The 22,198-nt window shown below is 45.9% G+C and overlaps 9 non-coding genes across 9 annotated transcripts; all 9 read left to right on the top strand.

Moving 5' to 3' along the window:
- The first annotated feature begins 1,768 nt into the window (after window positions 1–1,768).
- On the top strand, window positions 1,769–1,959 carry LOC130334519 (U2 spliceosomal RNA). The gene has a single exon (XR_008876314.1). It is a non-coding gene; the product is annotated as a U2 spliceosomal RNA (small nuclear RNA).
- Window positions 1,960–4,052: 2,093 nt separating this feature from the next.
- Window positions 4,053–4,243, top strand: LOC130334518 (U2 spliceosomal RNA). The gene has a single exon (XR_008876313.1). It is a non-coding gene; the product is annotated as a U2 spliceosomal RNA (small nuclear RNA).
- Window positions 4,244–6,333: 2,090 nt separating this feature from the next.
- LOC130334516 (U2 spliceosomal RNA) lies at window positions 6,334–6,524 on the top strand. The gene has a single exon (XR_008876311.1). It is a non-coding gene; the product is annotated as a U2 spliceosomal RNA (small nuclear RNA).
- Window positions 6,525–8,613: 2,089 nt separating this feature from the next.
- On the top strand, window positions 8,614–8,804 carry LOC130334514 (U2 spliceosomal RNA). The gene has a single exon (XR_008876310.1). It is a non-coding gene; the product is annotated as a U2 spliceosomal RNA (small nuclear RNA).
- Window positions 8,805–10,896: 2,092 nt separating this feature from the next.
- On the top strand, window positions 10,897–11,087 carry LOC130334513 (U2 spliceosomal RNA). The gene has a single exon (XR_008876309.1). It is a non-coding gene; the product is annotated as a U2 spliceosomal RNA (small nuclear RNA).
- Window positions 11,088–13,175: 2,088 nt separating this feature from the next.
- LOC130334512 (U2 spliceosomal RNA) lies at window positions 13,176–13,366 on the top strand. The gene has a single exon (XR_008876308.1). It is a non-coding gene; the product is annotated as a U2 spliceosomal RNA (small nuclear RNA).
- A 2,102-nt stretch (window positions 13,367–15,468) lies between these two features.
- On the top strand, window positions 15,469–15,659 carry LOC130334511 (U2 spliceosomal RNA). Its single transcript, XR_008876307.1, has one exon. It is a non-coding gene; the product is annotated as a U2 spliceosomal RNA (small nuclear RNA).
- Window positions 15,660–17,747: 2,088 nt separating this feature from the next.
- LOC130334510 (U2 spliceosomal RNA) lies at window positions 17,748–17,938 on the top strand. Its single transcript, XR_008876306.1, has one exon. It is a non-coding gene; the product is annotated as a U2 spliceosomal RNA (small nuclear RNA).
- Window positions 17,939–20,029: 2,091 nt separating this feature from the next.
- LOC130334509 (U2 spliceosomal RNA) lies at window positions 20,030–20,220 on the top strand. The gene has a single exon (XR_008876305.1). It is a non-coding gene; the product is annotated as a U2 spliceosomal RNA (small nuclear RNA).
- The last annotated feature ends 1,978 nt before the right edge of the window (window positions 20,221–22,198 follow it).

The following is a 22,198-nucleotide window of genomic DNA, read 5'->3' as shown; positions in this document are numbered from 1 at the left end:
CAAAATAAGATTAATGCTTATGAAGAAATATAAAATCTCATCCCTTCCCCAATATCGCGCCACACCCCTACCCCTTAATTCCCTGGTTGAACTTGATGGACATATGTCTTTTTTCGACCGTACTAACTATGTAACTATGTAACATAACATGGGGGGGTCTCCTGGCTGTTCACACAGGTGTGTCATTGCTGTACATTGACCATGCATTGCTTCTGTGGTATTGCAAAGGCAAAGACAAATGCTTCCAGCCATCCATTGCACTAATGGATTGGTCATCAGCTGGCTGTCTATGTCCCGCATCAATATAGACCAAAGTACAGAGGGTTAGGCTATGCTATAGTGCACCTACCTGATGCATCAGAAGGTGCGAGGCCCTTGCTAAATTCTGTGCACAGGCTTTGAGATCTATGCTTTAGACTGTATCTAAACCTGCTCCAACATGGACTGACATTCTGGCCTACTTTCAGCCGATGCGACTTGTCTGTCGCTGAACAGTCGCTTTTTATGTATTCAGCACCTATGTATAATGTTGTAAAAATGCTCTAGAAGCTAAAGTCGCAGAAATGTCACACATATTTGGCCTGCAACTTTCTGTGCGACAAATTCAGACAGGAAAAATCAGTATAAATCCTTAGAAAATTATCCCCCAGTGTCTCCATCTGCTGGCGGTATTGAATAAGCATTGCTGCACTGATGGGGTATGCATTAGACGAAAAAAAAGAAGAAAAAGAAGAATAATACGCCCAGAAAAGAGGCGAAAAGGAGAAAAACGTAAGAAAACGTGAAAAAAAAGTAAGAGGAAGAGAAGGGAAAAAAAGGTGGAAATGGGTTTAAAAGTGATTTCGGCGGAGAAATATATATATATATATATATATATATATATATATATATATATACGCGCACACACACACATATATATAAACGTATTCTCCGTTGAGATATTGCAGCCGCTGCTGTGTCCAGGCCCAGGAGCCTTAGCACTGTGCTGTGATGTCACTCAATACCACTGACATCACTAGGTGTAAACAACATCTCTCCTTTGCTGTGTATGTGACTATGGAGCTGTTTGGTGATGTCGTCTATTACGGCCTTCATAGAAGCAACAGGAGATTGTTGCATCCTTCTTGAACCCTCAGAACTACAGTGCTATGATGTCACTCACTTCCACAGGCCTTGCAGAGTGTAAACAACAACAACCCAGCTTTGTTGTGTATGTAACCATAGGGATTGTGATGTCACCTAGAACCTTCACAGCAGCGACAGCTTTATGAGGAGCATCAGCACTGCTCTGCCTGAGCAGAACCATCACCGCCATAGGTTGTCAAATAACCCGGATTTAACCCACACAGGTAAGTCCAATGGGGTGCAGGCATGTCCTCTATGCTTACAGCTTCCCGTGGGTGTTGGTTTGATACCGTTTGGGGACAGCCAAGGAGGCATCTGCAGGCAACAAAGGTAGGTGTGTGCTTGTGTGTGTGTTTCCTATGCAGATCCTAAGCCCAGTGTCACATGCAAGTAGGAGGAGTAAGAAGGGTTCCTGGCAAATCCGGGTTATGGATTGCATTTAAAAAGGCCCCGTGGGAGTGCAATGGGCCCCTGTCTTGCTGCTTAGCAATAATGGTATGGGTTTAGGTTCTGCTGTGTGTACTGGTGGTTGACTGCCCCCCAGCCCAGAGTGTGCATGGAAAATTGTCTGGCAGCCTCCCTGACAGCAAGCAGTGATAGTGCCCATGAAGGGGACCTTGTTGGGCCCGCCCCTTTCACGGTTATCGCTTCTCGGCCTTTTGGCTAAGATCAAGTGTAGTATCTGTTCTTATCAGTTTAATATCTGATACGTCCCCTATCTGGGGACCATATATTAAATGGATTTTTGAGAACGGGGGCCGATTTCGAAGCTTGCTTCCGTCGCCCTATGCATTGACCCGATATGGCAGTATCTTCGGGTACAGTGCACCACCCCCTTACAGGGTTAAAAAGAAAGATTCCTACTTTCATTGCTACCTGCTTGCTGGCTAGCCAGCTAGCCAGCCCTGTGGGCCTTGCTGCTGCTGCTGCTGCTGCTGCAGCCAAAAAACAAAAGGTGGTGCTGCTGCTGCTGCTTCTGCTGCTTCTGCTTGTGTCTGGCCGCTGTTGGAGCGTCCAGGCACAGGACTTCTGCTGCTGCTGACTAAATGGCCTCCTTAATTGGATCATTTGAGTAGCCAGCACACCTGTGCAGGTAGGGCATGACATGATAGGCAGCTGCCTTGATAGCGGGTGGGTGCTGAATGTTCCTAATTGACAAAATAAGATTAATGCTTATGAAGAAATATAAAATCTCATCCCTTCCCCAATATCGCGCCACACCCCTACCCCTTAATTCCCTGGTTGAACTTGATGGACATATGTCTTTTTTCGACCGTACTAACTATGTAACTATGTAACATAACATGGGGGGGGTCTCCTGGCTGTTCACACAGGTGTGTCATTGCTGTACATTGACCATGCATTGCTTCTGTGGTATTGCAAAGGCAAAGACAAATGCTTCCAGCCATCCATTGCACTAATGGATTGGTCATCAGCTGGCTGTCTATGTCCCGCATCAATATAGACCAAAGTACAGAGGGTTAGGCTATGCTATAGTGCACCTACCTGATGCATCAGAAGGTGCGAGGCCCTTGCTAAATTCTGTGCACAGACTTTGAGATCTATGCTTTAGACTGTATCTAAACCTGCTCCAACATGGACTGACATTCTGGCCTACTTTCAGCCGATGCGACTTGTCTGTCGCTGAACAGTCGCTTTTTATGTATTCAGCACCTATGTATAATGTTGTAAAAATGCTCTAGAAGCTAAAGTCGCAGAAATGTCACACATATTTGGCCTGCAACTTTCTGTGCGACAAATTCAGACAGGAAAAATCAGTATAAATCCTTAGAAAATTATCCCCCAGTGTCTCCATCTGCTGGCGGTATTGAATAAGCATTGCTGCACTGATGGGGTATGCATTAGACGAAAAAAAAGAAGAAAAAGAAGAATAATACGCCCAGAAAAGAGGCGAAAAGGAGAAAAACGTAAAAAAACGTGAAAAAAAAGTAAGAGGAAGAGAAGGGAAAAAAAGGTGGAAATGGGTTTAAAAGTGATTTCGGCGGAGAAATATATATATATATATATATATATATATATATATATATATATATACGCGCACACACACACATATATATAAACGTATTCTCCGTTGAGATATTGCAGCCGCTGCTGTGTCCAGGCCCAGGAGCCTTAGCACTGTGCTGTGATGTCACTCAATACCACTGACATCACTAGGTGTAAACAACATCTCTCCTTTGCTGTGTATGTGACTATGGAGCTGTTTGGTGATGTCGTCTATTATGGCCTTCATAGAAGCAACAGGAGATTGTTGCATCCATCTAGAACCCTCAGAACTACAGTGCTATGATGTCACTCACTTCCACAGGCCTTGCAGAGTGTAAACAACAACAACCCAGCTTTGTTGTGTATGTAACCATAGGGATTGTGATGTCACCTAGAACCTTCACAGCAGCGACAGCTTTATGAGGAGCATCAGCACTGCTCTGCCTGAGCAGAACCATCACCGCCATAGGTTGTCAAATAACCCGGATTTAACCCACACAGGTAAGTCCAATGGGGTGCAGGCATGTCCTCTATGCTTACAGCTTCCCGTGGGTGTTGGTTTGATACCGTTTGGGGACAGCCAAGGAGGCATCTGCAGGCAACAAAGGTAGGTGTGTGCTTGTGTGTGTGTTTCCTATGCAGATCCTAAGCCCAGTGTCACATGCAAGTAGGAGGAGTAAGAAGGGTTCCTGGCAAATCCGGGTTATGGATTGCATTTAAAAAGGCCCCGTGGGAGTGCAATGGGCCCCTGTCTTGCTGCTTAGCAATAATGGTATGGGTTTAGGTTCTGCTGTGTGTACTGGTGGTTGACTGCCCCCCAGCCCAGAGTGTGCATGGAAAATTGTCTGGCAGCCTCCCTGACAGCAAGCAGTGATAGTGCCCATGAAGGGGACCTTGTTGGGCCCGCCCCTTTCACGGTTATCGCTTCTCGGCCTTTTGGCTAAGATCAAGTGTAGTATCTGTTCTTATCAGTTTAATATCTGATACGTCCCCTATCTGGGGACCATATATTAAATGGATTTTTGAGAACGGGGGCCGATTTCGAAGCTTGCTTCCGTCGCCCTATGCATTGACCCGATATGGCAGTATCTTCGGGTACAGTGCACCACCCCCTTACAGGGTTAAAAAGAAAGATTCCTACTTTCATTGCTACCTGCTTGCTGGCTAGCCAGCTAGCCAGCCCTGTGGGCCTTGCTGCTGCTGCTGCTGCTGCTGCAGCCAAAAAACAAAAGGTGGTGCTGCTGCTGCTGCTTCTGCTGCTTCTGCTTGTGTCTGGCCGCTGTTGGAGCGTCCAGGCACAGGACTTCTGCTGCTGCTGACTAAATGGCCTCCTTAATTGGATCATTTGAGTAGCCAGCACACCTGTGCAGGTAGGGCATGACATGATAGGCAGCTGCCTTGATAGCGGGTGGGTGCTGAATGTTCCTAATTGACAAAATAAGATTAATGCTTATGAAGAAATATAAAATCTCATCCCTTCCCCAATATCGCGCCACACCCCTACCCCTTAATTCCCTGGTTGAACTTGATGGACATATGTCTTTTTTCGACCGTACTAACTATGTAACTATGTAACATAACATGGGGGGGTCTCCTGGCTGTTCACACAGGTGTGTCATTGCTGTACATTGACCATGCATTGCTTCTGTGGTATTGCAAAGGCAAAGACAAATGCTTCCAGCCATCCATTGCACTAATGGATTGGTCATCAGCTGGCTGTCTATGTCCCGCATCAATATAGACCAAAGTACAGAGGGTTAGGCTATGCTATAGTGCACCTACCTGATGCATCAGAAGGTGCGAGGCCCTTGCTAAATTCTGTGCACAGACTTTGAGATCTATGCTTTAGACTGTATCTAAACCTGCTCCAACATGGACTGACATTCTGGCCTACTTTCAGCCGATGCGACTTGTCTGTCGCTGAACAGTCGCTTTTTATGTATTCAGCACCTATGTATAATGTTGTAAAAATGCTCTAGAAGCTAAAGTCGCAGAAATGTCACACATATTTGGCCTGCAACTTTCTGTGCGACAAATTCAGACAGGAAAAATCAGTATAAATCCTTAGAAAATTATCCCCCAGTGTCTCCATCTGCTGGCGGTATTGAATAAGCATTGCTGCACTGATGGGGTATGCATTAGACGAAAAAAAAGAAGAAAAAGAAGAATAATACGCCCAGAAAAGAGGCGAAAAGGAGAAAAACGTAAAAAAACGTGAAAAAAAAGTAAGAGGAAGAGAAGGGAAAAAAAGGTGGAAATGGGTTTAAAAGTGATTTCGGCGGAGAAATATATATATATATATATATATATATATATATATATATATATACGCGCACACACACACATATATATAAACGTATTCTCCGTTGAGATATTGCAGCCGCTGCTGTGTCCAGGCCCAGGAGCCTTAGCACTGTGCTGTGATGTCACTCAATACCACTGACATCACTAGGTGTAAACAACATCTCTCCTTTGCTGTGTATGTGACTATGGAGCTGTTTGGTGATGTCGTCTATTATGGCCTTCATAGAAGCAACAGGAGATTGTTGCATCCATCTAGAACCCTCAGAACTACAGTGCTATGATGTCACTCACTTCCACAGGCCTTGCAGAGTGTAAACAACAACAACCCAGCTTTGTTGTGTATGTAACCATAGGGATTGTGATGTCACCTAGAACCTTCACAGCAGCGACAGCTTTATGAGGAGCATCAGCACTGCTCTGCCTGAGCAGAACCATCACCGCCATAGGTTGTCAAATAACCCGGATTTAACCCACACAGGTAAGTCCAATGGGGTGCAGGCATGTCCTCTATGCTTACAGCTTCCCGTGGGTGTTGGTTTGATACCGTTTGGGGACAGCCAAGGAGGCATCTGCAGGCAACAAAGGTAGGTGTGTGCTTGTGTGTGTGTTTCCTATGCAGATCCTAAGCCCAGTGTCACATGCAAGTAGGAGGAGTAAGAAGGGTTCCTGGCAAATCCGGGTTATGGATTGCATTTAAAAAGGCCCCGTGGGAGTGCAATGGGCCCCTGTCTTGCTGCTTAGCAATAATGGTATGGGTTTAGGTTCTGCTGTGTGTACTGGTGGTTGACTGCCCCCCAGCCCAGAGTGTGCATGGAAAATTGTCTGGCAGCCTCCCTGACAGCAAGCAGTGATAGTGCCCATGAAGGGGACCTTGTTGGGCCCGCCCCTTTCACGGTTATCGCTTCTCGGCCTTTTGGCTAAGATCAAGTGTAGTATCTGTTCTTATCAGTTTAATATCTGATACGTCCCCTATCTGGGGACCATATATTAAATGGATTTTTGAGAACGGGGGCCGATTTCGAAGCTTGCTTCCGTCGCCCTATGCATTGACCCGATATGGCAGTATCTTCGGGTACAGTGCACCACCCCCTTACAGGGTTAAAAAGAAAGATTCCTACTTTCATTGCTACCTGCTTGCTGGCTAGCCAGCTAGCCAGCCCTGTGGGCCTTGCTGCTGCTGCTGCTGCAGCCAAAAAACAAAAGGTGGTGCTGCTGCTGCTGCTTCTGCTGCTTCTGCTTGTGTCTGGCCGCTGTTGGAGCGTCCAGGCACAGGACTTCTGCTGCTGCTGCTGACTAAATGGCCTCCTTAATTGGATCATTTGAGTAGCCAGCACACCTGTGCAGGTAGGGCATGACATGATAGGCAGCTGCCTTGATAGCGGGTGGGTGCTGAATGTTCCTAATTGACAAAATAAGATTAATGCTTATGAAGAAATATAAAATCTCATCCCTTCCCCAATATCGCCCCACACCCCTACCCCTTAATTCCCTGGTTGAACTTGATGGACATATGTCTTTTTTCGACCGTACTAACTATGTAACTATGTAACATAACATGGGGGGGTCTCCTGGCTGTTCACACAGGTGTGTCATTGCTGTACATTGACCATGCATTGCTTCTGTGGTATTGCAAAGGCAAAGACAAATGCTTCCAGCCATCCATTGCACTAATGGATTGGTCATCAGCTGGCTGTCTATGTCCCGCATCAATATAGACCAAAGTACAGAGGGTTAGGCTATGCTATAGTGCACCTACCTGATGCATCAGAAGGTGCGAGGCCCTTGCTAAATTCTGTGCACAGACTTTGAGATCTATGCTTTAGACTGTATCTAAACCTGCTCCAACATGGACTGACATTCTGGCCTACTTTCAGCCGATGCGACTTGTCTGTCGCTGAACAGTCGCTTTTTATGTATTCAGCACCTATGTATAATGTTGTAAAAATGCTCTAGAAGCTAAAGTCGCAGAAATGTCACACATATTTGGCCTGCAACTTTCTGTGCGACAAATTCAGACAGGAAAAATCAGTATAAATCCTTAGAAAATTATCCCCCAGTGTCTCCATCTGCTGGCGGTATTGAATAAGCATTGCTGCACTGATGGGGTATGCATTAGACGAAAAAAAAGAAGAAAAAGAAGAATAATACGCCCAGAAAAGAGGCGAAAAGGAGAAAAACGTAAAAAAACGTGAAAAAAAAGTAAGAGGAAGAGAAGGGAAAAAAAGGTGGAAATGGGTTTAAAAGTGATTTCGGCGGAGAAATATATATATATATATATATATATATATATATATATATATATATACGCGCACACACACACATATATATAAACGTATTCTCCGTTGAGATATTGCAGCCGCTGCTGTGTCCAGGCCCAGGAGCCTTAGCACTGTGCTGTGATGTCACTCAATACCACTGACATCACTAGGTGTAAACAACATCTCTCCTTTGCTGTGTATGTGACTATGGAGCTGTTTGGTGATGTCGTCTATTATGGCCTTCATAGAAGCAACAGGAGATTGTTGCATCCATCTAGAACCCTCAGAACTACAGTGCTATGATGTCACTCACTTCCACAGGCCTTGCAGAGTGTAAACAACAACAACCCAGCTTTGTTGTGTATGTAACCATAGGGATTGTGATGTCACCTAGAACCTTCACAGCAGCGACAGCTTTATGAGGAGCATCAGCACTGCTCTGCCTGAGCAGAACCATCACCGCCATAGGTTGTCAAATAACCCGGATTTAACCCACACAGGTAAGTCCAATGGGGTGCAGGCATGTCCTCTATGCTTACAGCTTCCCGTGGGTGTTGGTTTGATACCGTTTGGGGACAGCCAAGGAGGCATCTGCAGGCAACAAAGGTAGGTGTGTGCTTGTGTGTGTGTTTCCTATGCAGATCCTAAGCCCAGTGTCACATGCAAGTAGGAGGAGTAAGAAGGGTTCCTGGCAAATCCGGGTTATGGATTGCATTTAAAAAGGCCCCGTGGGAGTGCAATGGGCCCCTGTCTTGCTGCTTAGCAATAATGGTATGGGTTTAGGTTCTGCTGTGTGTACTGGTGGTTGACTGCCCCCCAGCCCAGAGTGTGCATGGAAAATTGTCTGGCAGCCTCCCTGACAGCAAGCAGTGATAGTGCCCATGAAGGGGACCTTGTTGGGCCCGCCCCTTTCACGGTTATCGCTTCTCGGCCTTTTGGCTAAGATCAAGTGTAGTATCTGTTCTTATCAGTTTAATATCTGATACGTCCCCTATCTGGGGACCATATATTAAATGGATTTTTGAGAACGGGGGCCGATTTCGAAGCTTGCTTCCGTCGCCCTATGCATTGACCCGATATGGCAGTATCTTCGGGTACAGTGCACCACCCCCTTACAGGGTTAAAAAGAAAGATTCCTACTTTCATTGCTACCTGCTTGCTGGCTAGCCAGCTAGCCAGCCCTGTGGGCCTTGCTGCTGCTGCTGCTGCTGCTGCAGCCAAAAAACAAAAGGTGGTGCTGCTGCTGCTGCTTCTGCTGCTTCTGCTTGTGTCTGGCCGCTGTTGGAGCGTCCAGGCACAGGACTTCTGCTGCTGCTGACTAAATGGCCTCCTTAATTGGATCATTTGAGTAGCCAGCACACCTGTGCAGGTAGGGCATGACATGATAGGCAGCTGCCTTGATAGCGGGTGGGTGCTGAATGTTCCTAATTGACAAAATAAGATTAATGCTTATGAAGAAATATAAAATCTCATCCCTTCCCCAATATCGCGCCACACCCCTACCCCTTAATTCCCTGGTTGAACTTGATGGACATATGTCTTTTTTCGACCGTACTAACTATGTAACTATGTAACATAACATGGGGGGGTCTCCTGGCTGTTCACACAGGTGTGTCATTGCTGTACATTGACCATGCATTGCTTCTGTGGTATTGCAAAGGCAAAGACAAATGCTTCCAGCCATCCATTGCACTAATGGATTGGTCATCAGCTGGCTGTCTATGTCCCGCATCAATATAGACCAAAGTACAGAGGGTTAGGCTATGCTATAGTGCACCTACCTGATGCATCAGAAGGTGCGAGGCCCTTGCTAAATTCTGTGCACAGACTTTGAGATCTATGCTTTAGACTGTATCTAAACCTGCTCCAACATGGACTGACATTCTGGCCTACTTTCAGCCGATGCGACTTGTCTGTCGCTGAACAGTCGCTTTTTATGTATTCAGCACCTATGTATAATGTTGTAAAAATGCTCTAGAAGCTAAAGTCGCAGAAATGTCACACATATTTGGCCTGCAACTTTCTGTGCGACAAATTCAGACAGGAAAAATCAGTATAAATCCTTAGAAAATTATCCCCCAGTGTCTCCATCTGCTGGCGGTATTGAATAAGCATTGCTGCACTGATGGGGTATGCATTAGACGAAAAAAAAGAAGAAAAAGAAGAATAATACGCCCAGAAAAGAGGCGAAAAGGAGAAAAACGTAAAAAAACGTGAAAAAAAAGTAAGAGGAAGAGAAGGGAAAAAAAGGTGGAAATGGGTTTAAAAGTGATTTCGGCGGAGAAATATATATATATATATATATATATATATATATATATATATATATACGCGCACACACACACATATATATAAACGTATTCTCCGTTGAGATATTGCAGCCGCTGCTGTGTCCAGGCCCAGGAGCCTTAGCACTGTGCTGTGATGTCACTCAATACCACTGACATCACTAGGTGTAAACAACATCTCTCCTTTGCTGTGTATGCGACTATGGAGCTGTTTGGTGATGTCGTCTATTATGGCCTTCATAGAAGCAACAGGAGATTGTTGCATCCATCTAGAACCCTCAGAACTACAGTGCTATGATGTCACTCACTTCCACAGGCCTTGCAGAGTGTAAACAACAACAACCCAGCTTTGTTGTGTATGTAACCATAGGGATTGTGATGTCACCTAGAACCTTCACAGCAGCGACAGCTTTATGAGGAGCATCAGCACTGCTCTGCCTGAGCAGAACCATCACCGCCATAGGTTGTCAAATAACCCGGATTTAACCCACACAGGTAAGTCCAATGGGGTGCAGGCATGTCCTCTATGCTTACAGCTTCCCGTGGGTGTTGGTTTGATACCGTTTGGGGACAGCCAAGGAGGCATCTGCAGGCAACAAAGGTAGGTGTGTGCTTGTGTGTGTGTTTCCTATGCAGATCCTAAGCCCAGTGTCACATGCAAGTAGGAGGAGTAAGAAGGGTTCCTGGCAAATCCGGGTTATGGATTGCATTTAAAAAGGCCCCGTGGGAGTGCAATGGGCCCCTGTCTTGCTGCTTAGCAATAATGGTATGGGTTTAGGTTCTGCTGTGTGTACTGGTGGTTGACTGCCCCCCAGCCCAGAGTGTGCATGGAAAATTGTCTGGCAGCCTCCCTGACAGCAAGCAGTGATAGTGCCCATGAAGGGGACCTTGTTGGGCCCGCCCCTTTCACGGTTATCGCTTCTCGGCCTTTTGGCTAAGATCAAGTGTAGTATCTGTTCTTATCAGTTTAATATCTGATACGTCCCCTATCTGGGGACCATATATTAAATGGATTTTTGAGAACGGGGGCCGATTTCGAAGCTTGCTTCCGTCGCCCTATGCATTGACCCGATATGGCAGTATCTTCGGGTACAGTGCACCACCCCCTTACAGGGTTAAAAAGAAAGATTCCTACTTTCATTGCTACCTGCTTGCTGGCTAGCCAGCTAGCCAGCCCTGTGGGCCTTGCTGCTGCTGCTGCTGCTGCTGCAGCCAAAAAACAAAAGGTGGTGCTGCTGCTGCTGCTTCTGCTGCTTCTGCTTGTGTCTGGCCGCTGTTGGAGCGTCCAGGCACAGGACTTCTGCTGCTGCTGACTAAATGGCCTCCTTAATTGGATCATTTGAGTAGCCAGCACACCTGTGCAGGTAGGGCATGACATGATAGGCAGCTGCCTTGATAGCGGGTGGGTGCTGAATGTTCCTAATTGACAAAATAAGATTAATGCTTATGAAGAAATATAAAATCTCATCCCTTCCCCAATATCGCGCCACACCCCTACCCCTTAATTCCCTGGTTGAACTTGATGGACATATGTCTTTTTTCGACCGTACTAACTATGTAACTATGTAACATAACATGGGGGGGTCTCCTGGCTGTTCACACAGGTGTGTCATTGCTGTACATTGACCATGCATTGCTTCTGTGGTATTGCAAAGGCAAAGACAAATGCTTCCAGCCATCCATTGCACTAATGGATTGGTCATCAGCTGGCTGTCTATGTCCCGCATCAATATAGACCAAAGTACAGAGGGTTAGGCTATGCTATAGTGCACCTACCTGATGCATCAGAAGGTGCGAGGCCCTTGCTAAATTCTGTGCACAGACTTTGAGATCTATGCTTTAGACTGTATCTAAACCTGCTCCAACATGGACTGACATTCTGGCCTACTTTCAGCCGATGCGACTTGTCTGTCGCTGAACAGTCGCTTTTTATGTATTCAGCACCTATGTATAATGTTGTAAAAATGCTCTAGAAGCTAAAGTCGCAGAAATGTCACACATATTTGGCCTGCAACTTTCTGTGCGACAAATTCAGACAGGAAAAATCAGTATAAATCCTTAGAAAATTATCCCCCAGTGTCTCCATCTGCTGGCGGTATTGAATAAGCATTGCTGCACTGATGGGGTATGCATTAGACGAAAAAAAAGAAGAAAAAGAAGAATAATACGCCCAGAAAAGAGGCGAAAAGGAGAAAAACGTAAAAAAACGTGAAAAAAAAGTAAGAGGAAGAGAAGGGAAAAAAAGGTGGAAATGGGTTTAAAAGTGATTTCGGCGGAGAAATATATATATATATATATATATATATATATATATATATATACGCGCACACACACACATATATATAAACGTATTCTCCGTTGAGATATTGCAGCCGCTGCTGTGTCCAGGCCCAGGAGCCTTAGCACTGTGCTGTGATGTCACTCAATACCACTGACATCACTAGGTGTAAACAACATCTCTCCTTTGCTGTGTATGTGACTATGGAGCTGTTTGGTGATGTCGTCTATTATGGCCTTCATAGAAGCAACAGGAGATTGTTGCATCCATCTAGAACCCTCAGAACTACAGTGCTATGATGTCACTCACTTCCACAGGCCTTGCAGAGTGTAAACAACAACAACCCAGCTTTGTTGTGTATGTAACCATAGGGATTGTGATGTCACCTAGAACCTTCACAGCAGCGACAGCTTTATGAGGAGCATCAGCACTGCTCTGCCTGAGCAGAACCATCACCGCCATAGGTTGTCAAATAACCCGGATTTAACCCACACAGGTAAGTCCAATGGGGTGCAGGCATGTCCTCTATGCTTACAGCTTCCCGTGGGTGTTGGTTTGATACCGTTTGGGGACAGCCAAGGAGGCATCTGCAGGCAACAAAGGTAGGTGTGTGCTTGTGTGTGTGTTTCCTATGCAGATCCTAAGCCCAGTGTCACATGCAAGTAGGAGGAGTAAGAAGGGTTCCTGGCAAATCCGGGTTATGGATTGCATTTAAAAAGGCCCCGTGGGAGTGCAATGGGCCCCTGTCTTGCTGCTTAGCAATAATGGTATGGGTTTAGGTTCTGCTGTGTGTACTGGTGGTTGACTGCCCCCCAGCCCAGAGTGTGCATGGAAAATTGTCTGGCAGCCTCCCTGACAGCAAGCAGTGATAGTGCCCATGAAGGGGACCTTGTTGGGCCCGCCCCTTTCACGGTTATCGCTTCTCGGCCTTTTGGCTAAGATCAAGTGTAGTATCTGTTCTTATCAGTTTAATATCTGATACGTCCCCTATCTGGGGACCATATATTAAATGGATTTTTGAGAACGGGGGCCGATTTCGAAGCTTGCTTCCGTCGCCCTATGCATTGACCCGATATGGCAGTATCTTCGGGTACAGTGCACCACCCCCTTACAGGGTTAAAAAGAAAGATTCCTACTTTCATTGCTACCTGCTTGCTGGCTAGCCAGCTAGCCAGCTAGCCAGCCCTGTGGGCCTTGCTGCTGCTGCTGCTGCTGCTGCAGCCAAAAAACAAAAGGTGGTGCTGCTGCTGCTCTCTGCTGCTTCTGCTTGTGTCTGGCCGCTGTTGGAGCGTCCAGGCACAGGACTTCTGCTGCTGCTGACTAAATGGCCTCCTTAATTGGATCATTTGAGTAGCCAGCACACCTGTGCAGGTAGGGCATGACATGATAGGCAGCTGCCTTGATAGCGGGTGGGTGCTGAATGTTCCTAATTGACAAAATAAGATTAATGCTTATGAAGAAATATAAAATCTCATCCCTTCCCCAATATCGCGCCACACCCCTACCCCTTAATTCCCTGGTTGAACTTGATGGACATATGTCTTTTTTCGACCGTACTAACTATGTAACTATGTAACATAACATGGGGGGGTCTCCTGGCTGTTCACACAGGTGTGTCATTGCTGTACATTGACCATGCATTGCTTCTGTGGTATTGCAAAGGCAAAGACAAATGCTTCCAGCCATCCATTGCACTAATGGATTGGTCATCAGCTGGCTGTCTATGTCCCGCATCAATATAGACCAAAGTACAGAGGGTTAGGCTATGCTATAGTGCACCTACCTGATGCATCAGAAGGTGCGAGGCCCTTGCTAAATTCTGTGCACAGACTTTGAGATCTATGCTTTAGACTGTATCTAAACCTGCTCCAACATGGACTGACATTCTGGCCTACTTTCAGCCGATGCGACTTGTCTGTCGCTGAACAGTCGCTTTTTATGTATTCAGCACCTATGTATAATGTTGTAAAAATGCTCTAGAAGCTAAAGTCGCAGAAATGTCACACATATTTGGCCTGCAACTTTCTGTGCGACAAATTCAGACAGGAAAAATCAGTATAAATCCTTAGAAAATTATCCCCCAGTGTCTCCATCTGCTGGCGGTATTGAATAAGCATTGCTGCACTGATGGGGTATGCATTAGACGAAAAAAAAGAAGAAAAAGAAGAATAATACGCCCAGAAAAGAGGCGAAAAGGAGAAAAACGTAAAAAAACGTGAAAAAAAAGTAAGAGGAAGAGAAGGGAAAAAAAGGTGGAAATGGGTTTAAAAGTGATTTCGGCGGAGAAATATATATATATATATATATATATATATATATATATATATATATATATACGCGCACACACACACATATATATAAACGTATTCTCCGTTGAGATATTGCAGCCGCTGCTGTGTCCAGGCCCAGGAGCCTTAGCACTGTGCTGTGATGTCACTCAATACCACTGACATCACTAGGTGTAAACAACATCTCTCCTTTGCTGTGTATGTGACTATGGAGCTGTTTGGTGATGTCGTCTATTATGGCCTTCATAGAAGCAACAGGAGATTGTTGCATCCATCTAGAACCCTCAGAACTACAGTGCTATGATGTCACTCACTTCCACAGGCCTTGCAGAGTGTAAACAACAACAACCCAGCTTTGTTGTGTATGTAACCATAGGGATTGTGATGTCACCTAGAACCTTCACAGCAGCGACAGCTTTATGAGGAGCATCAGCACTGCTCTGCCTGAGCAGAACCATCACCGCCATAGGTTGTCAAATAACCTGGATTTAACCCACACAGGTAAGTCCAATGGGGTGCAGGCATGTCCTCTATGCTTACAGCTTCCCGTGGGTGTTGGTTTGATACCGTTTGGGGACAGCCAAGGAGGCATCTGCAGGCAACAAAGGTAGGTGTGTGCTTGTGTGTGTGTTTCCTATGCAGATCCTAAGCCCAGTGTCACATGCAAGTAGGAGGAGTAAGAAGGGTTCCTGGCAAATCCGGGTTATGGATTGCATTTAAAAAGGCCCCGTGGGAGTGCAATGGGCCCCTGTCTTGCTGCTTAGCAATAATGGTATGGGTTTAGGTTCTGCTGTGTGTACTGGTGGTTGACTGCCCCCCAGCCCAGAGTGTGCATGGAAAATTGTCTGGCAGCCTCCCTGACAGCAAGCAGTGATAGTGCCCATGAAGGGGACCTTGTTGGGCCCGCCCCTTTCACGGTTATCGCTTCTCGGCCTTTTGGCTAAGATCAAGTGTAGTATCTGTTCTTATCAGTTTAATATCTGATACGTCCCCTATCTGGGGACCATATATTAAATGGATTTTTGAGAACGGGGGCCGATTTCGAAGCTTGCTTCCGTCGCCCTATGCATTGACCCGATATGGCAGTATCTTCGGGTACAGTGCACCACCCCCTTACAGGGTTAAAAAGAAAGATTCCTACTTTCATTGCTACCTGCTTGCTGGCTAGCCAGCTAGCCAGCCCTGTGGGCCTTGCTGCTGCTGCTGCTGCTGCTGCAGCCAAAAAACAAAAGGTGGTGCTGCTGCTGCTTCTGCTGCTTCTGCTTGTGTCTGGCCGCTGTTGGAGCGTCCAGGCACAGGACTTCTGCTGCTGCTGACTAAATGGCCTCCTTAATTGGATCATTTGAGTAGCCAGCACACCTGTGCAGGTAGGGCATGACATGATAGGCAGCTGCCTTGATAGCGGGTGGGTGCTGAATGTTCCTAATTGACAAAATAAGATTAATGCTTATGAAGAAATATAAAATCTCATCCCTTCCCCAATATCGCGCCACACCCCTACCCCTTAATTCCCTGGTTGAACTTGATGGACATATGTCTTTTTTCGACCGTACTAACTATGTAACTATGTAACATAACATGGGGGGGTCTCCTGGCTGTTCACACAGGTGTGTCATTGCTGTACATTGACCATGCATTGCTTCTGTGGTATTGCAAAGGCAAAGACAAATGCTTCCAGCCATCCATTGCACTAATGGATTGGTCATCAGCTGGCTGTCTATGTCCCGCATCAATATAGACCAAAGTACAGAGGGTTAGGCTATGCTATAGTGCACCTACCTGATGCATCAGAAGGTGCGAGGCCCTTGCTAAATTCTGTGCACAGACTTTGAGATCTATGCTTTAGACTGTATCTAAACCTGCTCCAACATGGACTGACATTCTGGCCTACTTTCAGCCGATGCGACTATGCGACTTGTCTGTCGCTGAACAGTCGCTTTTTATGTATTCAGCACCTATGTATAATGTTGTAAAAATGCTCTAGAAGCTAAAGTCGCAGAAATGTCACACATATTTGGCCTGCAAACAAATTCAGACAGGAAAAATCAGTATAAATCCTTAGAAAATTATCCCCCAGTGTCTCCATCTGCTGGCGGTATTGAATAAGCATTGCTGCACTGATGGGGTATGCATTAGACGAAAAAAAAGAAGAAAAAGAAGAATAATACGCCCAGAAAAGAGGCGAAAAGGAGAAAAACGTAAAAAAACGTGAAAAAAAAGTAAGAGGAAGAGAAGGGAAAAAAAGGTGGAAATGGGTTTAAAAGTGATTTCGGCGGAGAAATATATATATATATATATATATATATATATATATATATATATATACGCGCACACACACACATATATATATAAACGTATTCTCCGTTGAGATATTGCAGCCGCTGCTGTGTCCAGGCCCAGGAGCCTTAGCACTGTGCTGTGATGTCACTCAATACCACTGACATCACTAGGTGTAAACAACATCTCTCCTTTGCTGTGTATGTGACTATGGAGCTGTTTGGTGATGTCGTCTATTATGGCCTTCATAGAAGCAACAGGAGATTGTTGCATCCATCTAGAACCCTCAGAACTACAGTGCTATGATGTCACTCACTTCCACAGGCCTTGCAGAGTGTAAACAACAACAACCCAGCTTTGTTGTGTATGTAACCATAGGGATTGTGATGTCACCTAGAACCTTCACAGCAGCGACAGCTTTATGAGGAGCATCAGCACTGCTCTGCCTGAGCAGAACCATCACCGCCATAGGTTGTCAAATAACCCGGATTTAACCCACACAGGTAAGTCCAATGGGGTGCAGGCATGTCCTCTATGCTTACAGCTTCCCGTGGGTGTTGGTTTGATACCGTTTGGGGACAGCCAAGGAGGCATCTGCAGGCAACAAAGGTAGGTGTGTGCTTGTGTGTGTGTTTCCTATGCAGATCCTAAGCCCAGTGTCACATGCAAGTAGGAGGAGTAAGAAGGGTTCCTGGCAAATCCGGGTTATGGATTGCATTTAAAAAGGCCCCGTGGGAGTGCAATGGGCCCCTGTCTTGCTGCTTAGCAATAATGGTATGGGTTTAGGTTCTGCTGTGTGTACTGGTGGTTGACTGCCCCCCAGCCCAGAGTGTGCATGGAAAATTGTCTGGCAGCCTCCCTGACAGCAAGCAGTGATAGTGCCCATGAAGGGGACCTTGTTGGGCCCGCCCCTTTCACGGTTATCGCTTCTCGGCCTTTTGGCTAAGATCAAGTGTAGTATCTGTTCTTATCAGTTTAATATCTGATACGTCCCCTATCTGGGGACCATATATTAAATGGATTTTTGAGAACGGGGGCCGATTTCGAAGCTTGCTTCCGTCGCCCTATGCATTGACCCGATATGGCAGTATCTTCGGGTACAGTGCACCACCCCCTTACAGGGTTAAAAAGAAAGATTCCTACTTTCATTGCTACCTGCTTGCTGGCTAGCCAGCTAGCCAGCCCTGTGGGCCTTGCTGCTGCTGCTGCTGCTGCTGCAGCCAAAAAACAAAAGGTGGTGCTGCTGCTGCTGCTTCTGCTGCTTCTGCTTGTGTCTGGCCGCTGTTGGAGCGTCCAGGCACAGGACTTCTGCTGCTGCTGACTAAATGGCCTCCTTAATTGGATCATTTGAGTAGCCAGCACACCTGTGCAGGTAGGGCATGACATGATAGGCAGCTGCCTTGATAGCGGGTGGGTGCTGAATGTTCCTAATTGACAAAATAAGATTAATGCTTATGAAGAAATATAAAATCTCATCCCTTCCCCAATATCGCGCCACACCCCTACCCCTTAATTCCCTGGTTGAACTTGATGGACATATGTCTTTTTTCGACCGTACTAACTATGTAACTATGTAACATAACATGGGGGGGTCTCCTGGCTGTTCACACAGGTGTGTCATTGCTGTACATTGACCATGCATTGCTTCTGTGGTATTGCAAAGGCAAAGACAAATGCTTCCAGCCATCCATTGCACTAATGGATTGGTCATCAGCTGGCTGTCTATGTCCCGCATCAATATAGACCAAAGTACAGAGGGTTAGGCTATGCTATAGTGCACCTACCTGATGCATCAGAAGGTGCGAGGCCCTTGCTAAATTCTGTGCACAGACTTTGAGATCTATGCTTTAGACTGTATCTAAACCTGCTCCAACATGGACTGACATTCTGGCCTACTTTCAGCCGATGCGACTTGTCTGTCGCTGAACAGTCGCTTTTTATGTATTCAGCACCTATGTATAATGTTGTAAAAATGCTCTAGAAGCTAAAGTCGCAGAAATGTCACACATATTTGGCCTGCAACTTTCTGTGCGACAAATTCAGACAGGAAAAATCAGTATAAATCCTTAGAAAATTATCCCCCAGTGTCTCCATCTGCTGGCGGTATTGAATAAGCATTGCTGCACTGATGGGGTATGCATTAGACGAAAAAAAAGAAGAAAAAGAAGAATAATACGCCCAGAAAAGAGGCGAAAAGGAGAAAAACGTAAAAAAACGTGAAAAAAAAGTAAGAGGAAGAGAAGGGAAAAAAAGGTGGAAATGGGTTTAAAAGTGATTTCGGCGGAGAATATATATATATATATATATATATATATATATATATATATATATACGCGCACACACACACATATATATAAACGTATTCTCCGTTGAGATATTGCAGCCGCTGCTGTGTCCAGGCCCAGGAGCCTTAGCACTGTGCTGTGATGTCACTCAATACCACTGACATCACTAGGTGTAAACAACATCTCTCCTTTGCTGTGTATGTGACTATGGAGCTGTTTGGTGATGTCGTCTATTATGGCCTTCATAGAAGCAACAGGAGATTGTTGCATCCATCTAGAACCCTCAGAACTACAGTGCTATGATGTCACTCACTTCCACAGGCCTTGCAGAGTGTAAACAACAACAACCCAGCTTTGTTGTGTATGTAACCATAGGGATTGTGATGTCACCTAGAACCTTCACAGCAGCGACAGCTTTATGAGGAGCATCAGCACTGCTCTGCCTGAGCAGAACCATCACCGCCATAGGTTGTCAAATAACCCGGATTTAACCCACACAGGTAAGTCCAATGGGGTGCAGGCATGTCCTCTATGCTTACAGCTTCCCGTGGGTGTTGGTTTGATACCGTTTGGGGACAGCCAAGGAGGCATCTGCAGGCAACAAAGGTAGGTGTGTGCTTGTGTGTGTGTTTCCTATGCAGATCCTAAGCCCAGTGTCACATGCAAGTAGGAGGAGTAAGAAGGGTTCCTGGCAAATCCGGGTTATGGATTGCATTTAAAAAGGCCCCGTGGGAGTGCAATGGGCCCCTGTCTTGCTGCTTAGCAATAATGGTATGGGTTTAGGTTCTGCTGTGTGTACTGGTGGTTGACTGCCCCCCAGCCCAGAGTGTGCATGGAAAATTGTCTGGCAGCCTCCCTGACAGCAAGCAGTGATAGTGCCCATGAAGGGGACCTTGTTGGGCCCGCCCCTTTCACGGTTATCGCTTCTCGGCCTTTTGGCTAAGATCAAGTGTAGTATCTGTTCTTATCAGTTTAATATCTGATACGTCCCCTATCTGGGGACCATATATTAAATGGATTTTTGAGAACGGGGGCCGATTTCGAAGCTTGCTTCCGTCGCCCTATGCATTGACCCGATATGGCAGTATCTTCGGGTACAGTGCACCACCCCCTTACAGGGTTAAAAAGAAAGATTCCTACTTTCATTGCTACCTGCTTGCTGGCTAGCCAGCTAGCCAGCCCTGTGGGCCTTGCTGCTGCTGCTGCTGCTGCTGCTGCTGCAGCCAAAAAACAAAAGGTGGTGCTGCTGCTGCTGCTTCTGCTGCTTCTGCTTGTGTCTGGCCGCTGTTGGAGCGTCCAGGCACAGGACTTCTGCTGCTGCTGACTAAATGGCCTCCTTAATTGGATCATTTGAGTAGCCAGCACACCTGTGCAGGTAGGGCATGACATGATAGGCAGCTGCCTTGATAGCGGGTGGGTGCTGAATGTTCCTAATTGACAAAATAAGATTAATGCTTATGAAGAAATATAAAATCTCATCCCTTCCCCAATATCGCGCCACACCCCTACCCCTTAATTCCCTGGTTGAACTTGATGGACATATGTCTTTTTTCGACCGTACTAACTATGTAACTATGTAACATAACATGGGGGGGTCTCCTGGCTGTTCACACAGGTGTGTCATTGCTGTACATTGACCATGCATTGCTTCTGTGGTATTGCAAAGGCAAAGACAAATGCTTCCAGCCATCCATTGCACTAATGGATTGGTCATCAGCTGGCTGTCTATGTCCCGCATCAATATAGACCAAAGTACAGAGGGTTAGGCTATGCTATAGTGCACCTACCTGATGCATCAGAAGGTGCGAGGCCCTTGCTAAATTCTGTGCACAGACTTTGAGATCTATGCTTTAGACTGTATCTAAACCTGCTCCAACATGGACTGACATTCTGGCCTACTTTCAGCCGATGCGACTTGTCTGTCGCTGAACAGTCGCTTTTTATGTATTCAGCACCTATGTATAATGTTGTAAAAATGCTCTAGAAGCTAAAGTCGCAGAAATGTCACACATATTTGGCCTGCAACTTTCTGTGCGACAAATTCAGACAGGAAAAATCAGTATAAATCCTTAGAAAATTATCCCCCAGTGTCTCCATCTGCTGGCGGTATTGAATAAGCATTGCTGCACTGATGGGGTATGCATTAGACGAAAAAAAAGAAGAAAAAGAAGAATAATACGCCCAGAAAAGAGGCGAAAAGGAGAAAAACGTAAAAAAACGTGAAAAAAAAGTAAGAGGAAGAGAAGGGAAAAAAAGGTGGAAATGGGTTTAAAAGTGATTTCGGCGGAGAAATATATATATATATATATATATATATATATATATATATATATATATATATATATATACGCGCACACACACACATATATATAAACGTATTCTCCGTTGAGATATTGCAGCCGCTGCTGTGTCCAGGCCCAGGAGCCTTAGCACTGTGCTGTGATGTCACTCAATACCACTGACATCACTAGGTGTAAACAACATCTCTCCTTTGCTGTGTATGTGACTATGGAGCTGTTTGGTGATGTCGTCTATTATGGCCTTCATAGAAGCAACAGGAGATTGTTGCATCCATCTAGAACCCTCAGAACTACAGTGCTATGATGTCACTCACTTCCACAGGCCTTGCAGAGTGTAAACAACAACAACCCAGCTTTGTTGTGTATGTAACCATAGGGATTGTGATGTCACCTAGAACCTTCACAGCAGCGACAGCTTTATGAGGAGCATCAGCACTGCTCTGCCTGAGCAGAACCATCACCGCCATAGGTTGTCAAATAACCCGGATTTAACCCACACAGGTAAGTCCAATGGGGTGCAGGCATGTCCTCTATGCTTACAGCTTCCCGTGGGTGTTGGTTTGATACCGTTTGGGGACAGCCAAGGAGGCATCTGCAGGCAACAAAGGTAGGTGTGTGCTTGTGTGTGTGTTTCCTATGCAGATCCTAAGCCCAGTGTCACATGCAAGTAGGAGGAGTAAGAAGGGTTCCTGGCAAATCCGGGTTATGGATTGCATTTAAAAAGGCCCCGTGGGAGTGCAATGGGCCCCTGTCTTGCTGCTTAGCAATAATGGTATGGGTTTAGGTTC

Source organism: Hyla sarda, unplaced genomic scaffold (genome assembly GCF_029499605.1).
Source record: "Hyla sarda isolate aHylSar1 unplaced genomic scaffold, aHylSar1.hap1 scaffold_434, whole genome shotgun sequence".
Lineage (NCBI taxonomy): Eukaryota > Metazoa > Chordata > Amphibia > Anura > Hylidae > Hyla > Hyla sarda.
The sequence above is the reverse complement of the archived record's forward strand: the minus strand, read 5'-3'. Positions and strand labels throughout refer to the sequence as shown.